We start from the raw sequence: 11,099 nt of genomic DNA on the forward strand, positions 1-11,099 counted from the left end.
GGAGCCGGGATAAATTTAGCCCTAGCTAACTAGCGCTGTCCAGACGTGCAAAACCGTGCAAAAATGGTTTTTATAGCAGAGAAATGAAAGAGATAGAAATTAGCCCCAAATGGCCTACAAACTACTAACTTCTGGGCTGGAACCACTCCTCCAGGGACAGATGGCTGCTCAAAGCTCCCTCTCTCACAGGTGAACAGAAAAACTTCCCTCTATCCAAGTAAGGTACGGGCAACTCAGAAACTTGTAACACAGCCCTGAATTCAGCACCAGCCTGAAACCTGGACTATATTAGCTTAGAAAGGTGGGAAACAATTAATTTTTTTTTTGAAAAGATAAGGCAAAAACAGTAAAAATACACTTAAAACAGCTTTAAACGACTACAAACAGTAAAAAATACACTTAGAACAGCTTTAGATGACTACAAGCAATCAGAAAAGGCTTTTAAACAAATGACCCAATTAACCAGTAAAAAAAAATCACAAAACTGAGCCTTGTTCCTGTAGTCTTCAATCAGACAAGTTCTAACTGCATACTCCTGCCATTGGGGTGCAGGGGAACCTTCTCCAAAAAAGAAGACCTGGATTAGAGCTCAAGTTATACAAACAAAGCTAGATTCAGCAGGCCTGGATCTAGTCTATGCTACAGCAAACAAGGCACACCAATTTTAGTAAGAAACAGTTCAAATATGCAGGCACTATAAGCCTTTAACCAGAAATTCCCAACTCAGAAGGGCAGAGTCCAGCCTCTCCTCCCACAAGAGTGCAGACCACGAACCTTCTTAATGTAAAATAACTGGCCTGAAGCCCAAGTGCATAGACCAGAACTAATACACTTTTAGAATAACAGACAGTGAGACTTCAATCAGCATTCCCAACTTAGAAGGATGTAAGCTACCTGTCCTGCCACAGCAGTGCAAACCACAAACCTTCTTAATGTAAAACAACTGGTCTGAAGCCCAAGTGCTTAAACCAAAAGGCTTAGAATAATAGCTACACTTTAATCAGGTTACTACCAAGCAGTAATAAATACAATTGAATACTGTTAAGAAGGCCTGGATTAGTGCTCAAGTTATGCAAACAAAGCTAGATTCTGCAGGCCTGGATCTAGTCTATGCTACATCAAACAAGGTGCACAAATTTCAGTAAGAAACAGTTCAAATATGCAGGCACTATAAGCCTTTAACCAGAAATTCCCAGCTCAGAAGGGCAGAGTCCAGCCTCTCCTCCCACAAGAGTGCAGACCACAAACCTTCTTAATGTAAAACAACTGGTCTGAAGCCCAAGTGCTTAAACCAAAAGGCTTAGAATGATAGCTACACTTTAATCAGGTTACTACCAAGCAATAATAAATACAATTGAATACTGTTAAGAAGGCCTGGATTAGTGCTCAAGTTATGCAAATAAAGCTAGATTCAGCAGGCCTAGATCTAGTCTATACTACAGCAAACAAGGTGCACCAATTTCAGTAAGAAACTGTTCAAATATGCAAGCACTATAAGCCTTTAACCAGAAATTCCCAGCTCAGAAGGGCAGATTCCAGCCTCTCCTCCCACAAGAGTGCAGACCATGAACCTTCTTAATGTAAAATAACTGGCCTGAAGCCCAAGTGCTTAAACCAGAACTAATACACTTTTAGAATAACAGACACTGAGCCTTCAATCAGCAGTTCCCAAATTAGAAGGATGTAAGCTACCTGTCCTGCCACAACAGTGCAAACCACAAACCTTCTTAATGTAAAACAACTGGTCTGTAGCCCAAGTGCTTAAACCAAAAGGCTTAGAATGATAGTTACACCAATCAGTAATAAATACAATTGAGTACTTTTAAGATGACACAAAAGCAAAATAAAGTAGGAAGAAACACAAATACAGTAAAAGCAGATGAAAAAAGTGTAATTTTTTTTTTTTTGGAGTGAGCAAATGAGATGGGCCCAGGAGGAGTATCCAAATGCAAATTTACAAGAGGGGCAGGCAGTTTCAAAGCCACCAACTAACTGAAAAAACAGAGCCACAACTTCCAGCTAGATAGTATTCAATGCGACACAAATAAATCAATTTAAACGCTGTATTATTTGAAAAAAGTGCAGATAAAGATTTACTTAAATTCACTTATACGTCCAGTTGATTTGATTTCATGTAGGTCTTAGTTAGCCAAAGTTCAGAGTTTAAGCAGAAAATAATCCAAAATGTACCACTTATATAAGGCAGGAACCGAATAAACTACTCCCACTTATCACTGGCTATTCAAGAATTCTAACAAGCATTAATTGAAAAAACAGTCACAACTTCCAGCTAGATAGTATTCAATGCATCACAAATAAATCAATTTAAATGCTGTATTATTTGAAAAATAAGTGCAGATACCCCCACTTATTACTGGCTATTCAAGAATTCTAACAAGCATTAACTGAAAAAATAGAGCCACGACTTCCAGCTAGATAGTATTCAATGCAACACAAATAAATAAATTTAAATGCTGTATTATTTGAAAAAAGTGCAGATAAAGATTTACTTAAATTCACTTATACATCCAGTTGATTTGATTTCATGTAGGTCTTAGCTGACCAAAGCTCAGAGTTTATTCGATTATTTCCTGTAGCCTTCCCCTTTGAAGTCACCAGCTGCTACTGATAACCTGGTCCAGCTATTCTGTCTAGTTCTTTATCTTTTATGCATGCTATAATCCATGCTTAACTAAGAATGTATTTTTTTTTTCACTGATCCTTGAAATTGCTTTGTGATTGTCCTATGCCATTTTGACAGTATCATATTTTCAGGAAAAAAATCCGTCACCTATCTATGAAATAAATGCTTACCCATTCTCCTATAAGCAATCTACCTTCTAACTTTAAATTTTGTTAATATGCATAACAGAACCAGAAATCAGCCTAGAGGCAAGCAGACTGTGGGGCAAAATGCAACATGTACTCATCAGGGAACATCAGGCTAGTATAATAACTCTTTCAATATCACAAGTCTGGGATTGTAATGCAGAACTAAGTGGGCCTGGGAGGGTGGACTAATGGTTAAAGTGTTTGCCTTACAAACTCAAGGTGCAGGGTTTGAGTCTCACAAGGGATAATTGGCTAGTCTTAAAATGGCTCACAAGGGCAGTTAGCTTAGTACTAATCTATGAACCTATGAACCTTATGGGTATGTCCCCCACTATGTTGGTAGCCCTACTGTATACTCACTTCAGTAGTTAAATATTTCTCTGGAGGGGTGTTCTCCTAAAATGGGCACAGTATTTCAAGTGCAGCTTTACCTCATCTCATTAAAATCATTTTTACCTCCTACAGGTCAGTCCTCCTGAAGTTAACATGGATAGGACCTCATTAGTAGAGTTTCTGAGCTGTGTTGTGTTGTGTTGACGTATTCTCAAAGACCTCTCTGAAGGGCAGTGTCTTCCCTCAATAACATGTTCATTAGTGGCTAGATGGGCATAACACCTGCTTGTAAATTGGTAACAAGAAAATGAATGATAAATCATTACATTTTAGCTTAGATCTCAGCTGTGACATATTATAGTCTCATTAAGGTAAGAACTGTTAAAACGGGCAAATGCATCCCAGAGTGTACTTGAATAATGTGCAACTCAGCAGCGAAAGAGCTTTAGGAGTTGCATCTAATCTGTTATAAGTACTGTATATGTAACATCTATGATGGAATAGGCCATGATAATGAGATAATTTGCATAAGTAAGAGTTATAAGGAGGGTCTTGTCCTATGGAAAGCAGTGATTGTGTAGCTGAAATTTCACATGGAATGTGTAAGGGTGTGCTTGGTAGGCTTAGAAAACTTTAAAGAGTTGAAGAGAGCAATACATATCCAAAGACATCAGCAGTGATGGGTTGATTCTGCCTTACTTATTTTGCCCGGATTAGGCCACACTGATGCACTTTTCACTGTGCTTTCTTTGGTGTAGCCCACCCTCCTCTACAGTTATTTTGATAAATGTTTTGTTTCTTTTCTAAATGTACATACCACTGATGTGTTGTATCACTTTATCTTTTTCAGCAAGTAGGATACATTAGTTTCGTCTTGTAAATTTGGTCATCGTGTTGTATAAAAGAAAATCAGGTCTCATAATGTGGGATGAAAGGGAACAAGTGGAGGGGGCAAATGCCTATGGATAAGATGCAGAAACAGTATTTTGAAGGAAATGCATTGGTGTTTACCTAAAAGAAAAAAGCTGAACCTTAAAGGGAAACTAATGTTGCTGAGTCAAGAGGTGGGTGCAGCACACAGGGATAAGAAGGATGCATTTAAAAGTTGGAGATAACTAAAGAAGGAAAAGACGCAGATCATGGGTGATGAAGGGCAAAACCAGACTGAAGAGAAAACTAGCTGAGACAGTAAAGCAGGGAGAAAAAAATTGGGGTGCATTTCATAGAAAAATGGGGTCAACTAAATAGACTGATCAAGAAAACAAAGGGGCTTACTGATGATGTAGACATTGGTGAAATACTGAACAAGCTATTTTGTCTCAATACTCAAAAAATAAATGGAGAGGGTGGAGAGAGATGAAAGGAAGAGCCAGTAGTGAAGGAGAGGTCAGAAAAGGAACTGGTCAGCTGACAGGATGACAAGGCATAGGTGGAATGCCAGTCAGAGTACTCAAATTCTACAAAGAACCAGGAAAAGAAGAGTATAATTGCTAATAGATCTTGGCAATGGAGAAAACATAGATGACTAGAAAGCAGCTAAAGTTATTCTCTTGTTCATGGAAGTTAGCAAGAGTAGTCCAGGCAACTACATCCCAATTAATCTGACTGTGCTAGCAGGAAATGTAACGTATGGGAAAAATTTTGAAGCATTTCTGAAGGAAAACTAGCTTCAGGACCCAAAACAACATACCTTCTCTGATACGAAGAACTGCTAATGAAACCTATTGAAGTTCTGGGCCAGAGCTAAATGAGGAAGTGTAGGTGGATGTGGTCTGTGTGGAATCAGTAAGCATTCTGACTTGGAATTACAAATCAGAAAGCTTAAAGAAATAGAAGTATGACATAAACCTATGAACATGGTGGGGAAATAATGCAATTTACATCTCAGAAGATGGTTGTTAGGGTGTGGTTGTCAGTGGTGAGAAAATCACTAGTGATGCATAACAATGACTATGTTCCTGATATGTTTTAGTAGGAATTGTTAAAAACTTCTCCACACTACAGACTATCAAAAACAAAATCTCACTAACTCATCCTCTAATGAGCACCTTTGCCTCAACCTCAAAAAAGCCAAATGGCTCCCACAGCACCATAGACTAGACCTGCTACTAGGTTCACTAGGGTCTATATCATATGAGTGAATCGCACAAATTGCGAACGGTCATAATATCGAACATACCGGACCTCAAAGTGCTTTTTCTGAGATTGCAGTACATTCGATATTATGAGCGTTTGCAATTTGTGCGATTTGCTCATATGATTTAGACCTGGTTCACTAATCTTTGGACTTCTCCATCCTAACTCTTTCCCACTACTAGCAGCCAAACCTTATACTAAATACACTCACACTACAACCGCAGATGCTTCTCCAAAACAACTCGCCCCACTCTAGCCACCATTACCCTGACTAAACTGCTCTGACCACTCTTTCTCCATCCTTGCTCCTAAAATATGGGAATTCTTTCCCAGCCACATAAAGGACCTACAATTCCCCTTCTCCATCTTCAGAGTTGAACTTAAAAGACTTCTGCACACCAAATCAAACTGCACTTGCCACACAGCAGCTCACATCATATAAGAGGCTCTCAAAGTCTAGCCTTATTCTCTCTCAACTGCTAACACCTTCTATGTCCCCCACAATTCTCTGCTCTGACTCTCATTACCCCATATTGCTTCCACCATGCTATAAATATGAAATATAATCATGTGAATTGCAAAATTTGCATTTCTGTCATAATTGCTGCTGCTGCATGTATTAATTGCTACTGTACAGTTTTGTTACAGATTGCCATTTTCTGTTCAGATTTTGATATGTATGGCTTAGCGCCTCTCTGTTCTCTTTTTTTTTTTTCTTTGTGAATTTTTCATCTGGGGAGTACCTGCAAATGGTCAATTCTGATCAGTGTACCAACCCAGTAACCAAATGTAAACTAAAATAAAATCAATCAATCAATAAATAAATAAGAAAAAACATTGTATATTGGGGGTAACTGACAGGAAAGAAATTAGAGATGCAGTCCTGGATGTGGGCAAAATATAAAAATAGACCTGGAAGTTGTCTGTATGTGGTAGATGGATGGAAGATGAAACTCGCTACAAATAAGAGTAAGGATCTTCATCCTGGGCAAAACAACCTCAAGGTTACATATAAGTTAGGTGATGCTAAAACTGGTGACACTGGCTTCAATTGACCTAATAGTGATCTTTCCACCAGCAATGGACCATCAGACAGAAATAGACAGTGCAGTAGGAATTGCCAACAAAGTGTTGAACTGTACTGTGAGGCACATGGACTTCAATGATAGAATAATTCTTTTCTCCCTGTATACAATACTGATGGGACTACATGTAGAATAGTGTGTGCATTTCTGAGGATCCAGCAAGTAACATGAGGAAATCTATGAAAAGAGGCCACAGGGGTCATCATGGCATATTTCAGCAACTGGAGATAGAAGCACATATTCTTAATGCATAGCCCTCATTGTCTATATTGTTACCTGTAGCTTAGCTTCAGCATACCCAAGTCTAACTTAATTCTGAGCAGTGGTTATCTCATCTTTATTACTATGATATGCCTCATGCTATTACCCCTCTTTCATATTTTTCACTCCTATATAATTGAATATTATATACTGCTATAATTAAAGGAACTTTATGTATTTCACTGCTCAACTATACTGCACATTTAGTAATTTGTTAACCAGGTATGTTGACTGTTCTATTGAGCTTTTTCAGCCACGATTCAAACATATTGGAGCAAACAACATAGAAAACAAAAATATCAAGTTTCAAAGAAGATGTCTTAACATACATTAATTACCAAAATTTACAATTGATCCAAAACATACAGAGATTGCAGATTTCAGCAATATCTACAAGAGTATAAATGCATACAAAGACTGAAAGTTCCAGTGAGGATGGAAAAATGTGCCTAACATCAGACCATGTAGAAATAGAGCACAGAGAAAAATGATTTCTCAAAGAAATAAATCTTGGCAGATAATATGAGTACAGATGATATATGTACAGAGGAAGACCATACAGTTTTTAGTTTTCATCTAGTCCCATGAAGGCAAGCACAGTAAATGATCCTTAAGTTTATCTTTAAAGGATTCCAGTGACTGTCCCTTTCTTATCACACAGGGTAAGTGGTTCTAGACTGATGGTTTAGATCTGGATGGGGCTTTTTCACCTATGTTAGTTTTAAAACTAGGTTTGACTATGATGATGGATTTGCATGACTTTCATGAAGATTAATACTGTAGTCTCTAATCTGCGTTTTTGATTTAAGTGGGGGCCATTAACCCATTAACACTATTGTAAATAAGGATGACCTGAAAAGAAGTGTGGCCCTACCTTGAACTGCCAACCAGTTAAATTTGTCAAGAAAAGTACAATGATGTGTGCATGTATCTGATCTGCTAGGAGTACAAATATGCATACCTTGTTTTCCGTAGCCTCTATTTTTTGAGTATTGCCCCACACTGCAAGTCTTACAATGGTAAATCATATCCAAGTTTTGGTAAGAGTACATTCCTTGTTATTGCACCTCTGGCTTCTGGGGATAGTAAATGAGATATAGCAGAGTTCGAGCTGTGCTAGGGTGGAATTGATGATTTTTCTCTGTATGTTGGGTAAATATCAAAGAAGGATCTAGTGTAAGGCCATGGTATCCTTGGTCGGTAATATTAGGATAGGGTTTAATCATAGTGTCTGTTAATAGAATTGGGGGAGGTTATATAGTTTATGTGGTGTGGCAAATAACATAATGCGACACCTTTTGACTTAACAAGTAGTTTATTTACATGGTTCCAATTGTAAAGTGCTGTGAAGCTAGTTTGTAGTTTGTGTTGTAAAGAAATAGCTGATACATATGATTCACTTAAGAGTTGCTCATACGTGTGCATGATTGTTTTCAAAAAGGGGAGGTCATGTGTTATATAACTTATGAATAAAGAAAACAGTAGTGAAATTTGCAGTTATTTATCACTCTCACAAAGTTCTACTAACTCATTTATAGTAGTCAGCTTGTGTATACTTTCCAGTATACCTCATACTCAGTTAACAGATCTTTACTGCATACACCTCTTTCGACTCCAAGCTTTGTTTACATTTCTAATGACTAATACACTTTTCTTACTCACATCTTGATCTTAAACCTCCCTGTTCTTATGTTTCATTGAGCAGTTTCCTGCAATGCCAGCCGTGACATTCCAACTATACAAACTTCGCCCACTGTCCCTTTGAAAAAATATACACTACTGTGGTAGATGAGAGACCAGTCACTCCTGTAATCCTTTAGATACGTTCTGTGAGAGGATGTACTTTCTCTGACTTGCTCCATCCTAATACATCTATACAGCTCCATGGACTTTCACTTTCTTCAAGAGTAAAACATTTTCCTAATCTCTATTCTACTTTTCCATTTAACTCTAATACTACAACTATCCTTGTATTCTTTATTTATTATCATAATATCACAATAATAAAACACATAAAAGCAAATAATCCAACAAAAATGTCACAGGATACCTGGCAGGGTAAGGTTATAAGCTCTTTCGTTCCCTTTATTCACACTCAATATGAACGGAACTTCATCAGATACAAAACCTTACACACTTCCCCCCTTTTTTATATACAATTCAATTGATTAATCACAATCAATTAACTTAAATGAATTAATTAGTTAAGTGTGCTCTCAAGTCAAAACCACATTAATATATTCTTTCTTTAAAAATATATAGCTGTGTATAATACATGAATAGTTCTCCTATAAAAAACACATATATAATAAACATTTCATCTGTTAAGAAAATATATTTATAAATAATACATATATTAGATACTAACTTAATTGCTTCTATGTTCAATCACTTATACCATTTTTATCTAATCTCATCTGCCTTTAAATGAAGCAAGCTCCTTAGAGAAATCTGTCATTGGTACCAAGAAAAACTGTGGCATTCAACAAAACCTGCCACTGTGTTTCACTATATTCGAAAAAACAGGGCCAATTACCCCCCCTCCTGTCTACCTACCTTTTCCAATACACAGAAGAGGAATTTTTGAAAATCCTTACAGTTTATGCTGTGTCTAAATAAGGCATTTGTTTTGTCTTGTCTCTTAATTGCATAAATGTGTTGGTAAATTTGCTTTTTTAACTTTTCCTTTTCTCCTATATAATATCCACAGCATGACTGGCACAAGGCCACGCAGACAACTTCTTTTGTATTACAGTTATAACTCCCTGTCGCTGGAATTATTCTATTGTGACCCTCTATCGCTATATTCCTGCATTCATAGATGCACCTACATTCCCTGCAGCCATTGCATTTCCTCATATTACCTAATGGAATCCTATCTTTGTCTTTCTTCCTTTCAAATAAGTTCTTAATGTTGGGTCCTCTTCTGAAAACTATTTTTGGTTTATTACCCAGTTTTTCAGTTAATCCATATGCCCCAAAAACACAATTCCAGTTCTTTTCCACCATTTGACGGACCTCTACACTATCATCATTATATATTAGCACAAAGCAAGTAGTTACCTCATCTGTCTTCTTAACATTCAACAAACTCTCAGTTTTTTTCAATAATGGGGGATAAAAATCTTCTCTCCTGCTTGTTACATAACTCTCCTGTCCCTCTTGGACACCAGTTGGGTAACCCCTTATTCCCAGCATAGTCTTTAACTCTACTAGTTGTTCTTTAAACCTATTGTCATCTGTTGTTAGTCTTGCTATTCTAATCATTTGGCCCTTTACCAATTTTATTTTTTGCCAAAAGGGGTGGTCACTCTCAAAGTGCAGATAACTATTCGAGTGGGTGGGCTTCCTCTCTCTATATATATATATATATATATATATATATATATATATATATATATATATATTTGATTCATAACATCCATCCCTTCTATTTTTGTATAGGTGGATGTCCAGATAATTAACTGTTTCTTTCTCAATTTTACTGTTAAAGCTCAAAAAATCAGTAGTGGCATAGATGTAGTTCAAAAAATCATCTGTCTCGTCAAGCCCCCCTTCCCACAATATTAGAATATCATCGAAAAATCTATAAAATCTAAAGATATTTTCCTGAACATTGAATTTAACACATATTTGGTTTCCCAGTACCAAAGAATGATATTGGCAAATATTGGGGCTACTGCTGCAGCCATTGCTACCCCTCAGGTTTGCTTGAAGTGTTCACCTTAAATCATACAAAATTATTTTTCAGAACCAGTTCCATGAGGGTTTGTATATGATGAAGTTTCGTTTGTATGGAGTGTGAATAAAGGGAACAAAAGTGCTTATAACCTTACCCTGTCTGGTGTCTGGTTCTTTTCACGGAGAAGGTATCCTGTGACATTTTTGTTGAATTATTTGCTTTTATGTGTTTTATTATTGTGATATTGGTGTACATCGGTACACAAGATACTTGATCAAGGAAAGACTTTGACACCTTTTTGGAAGTTGGCTCTGAAGAGCGAAACTACAAGCAAGTATTTTTTGTGAATCATAGACTGACCAGTGTTTACTGACAAGTTCCTGGCAATGGATAAGTCTGTGGACAATATTAGCAATGATGACAGTGTAAGTCTTACATAGCTTTTGGCTTTAATATCCCAATTAATACTAAAGTTGATTTAGTATGCTCTGGTAGAGAAAAAGAAATTCATACTGCTAAAGAAATGAATATTAATAACTGTATTGTTATTGAAAGGTCTCCTGGTGAGCTGCAGGAAGCTAGAACATCCCACTTGGGGGCGGTATGGAGAAATGCGAACACCATTGGAGTAGGCGAAGTGAATGGAAAAGGCTTGCAACCAATGGGTGATGGAGAATTCCTCTCCTGGCTGAACAGGGAACCGATGCCATTGTGGGACTGATTTGGGGGCCAGCCAAGAGAAGGTGATGAGTTCATAATTCCTTTTTTCC

Source organism: Protopterus annectens, chromosome 12.part0, assembly GCF_019279795.1.
Source record: "Protopterus annectens isolate FY-2018-M chromosome 12.part0, PAN1.0, whole genome shotgun sequence".
NCBI classification, from domain to species: Eukaryota; Metazoa; Chordata; order Ceratodontiformes; family Protopteridae; genus Protopterus; species Protopterus annectens.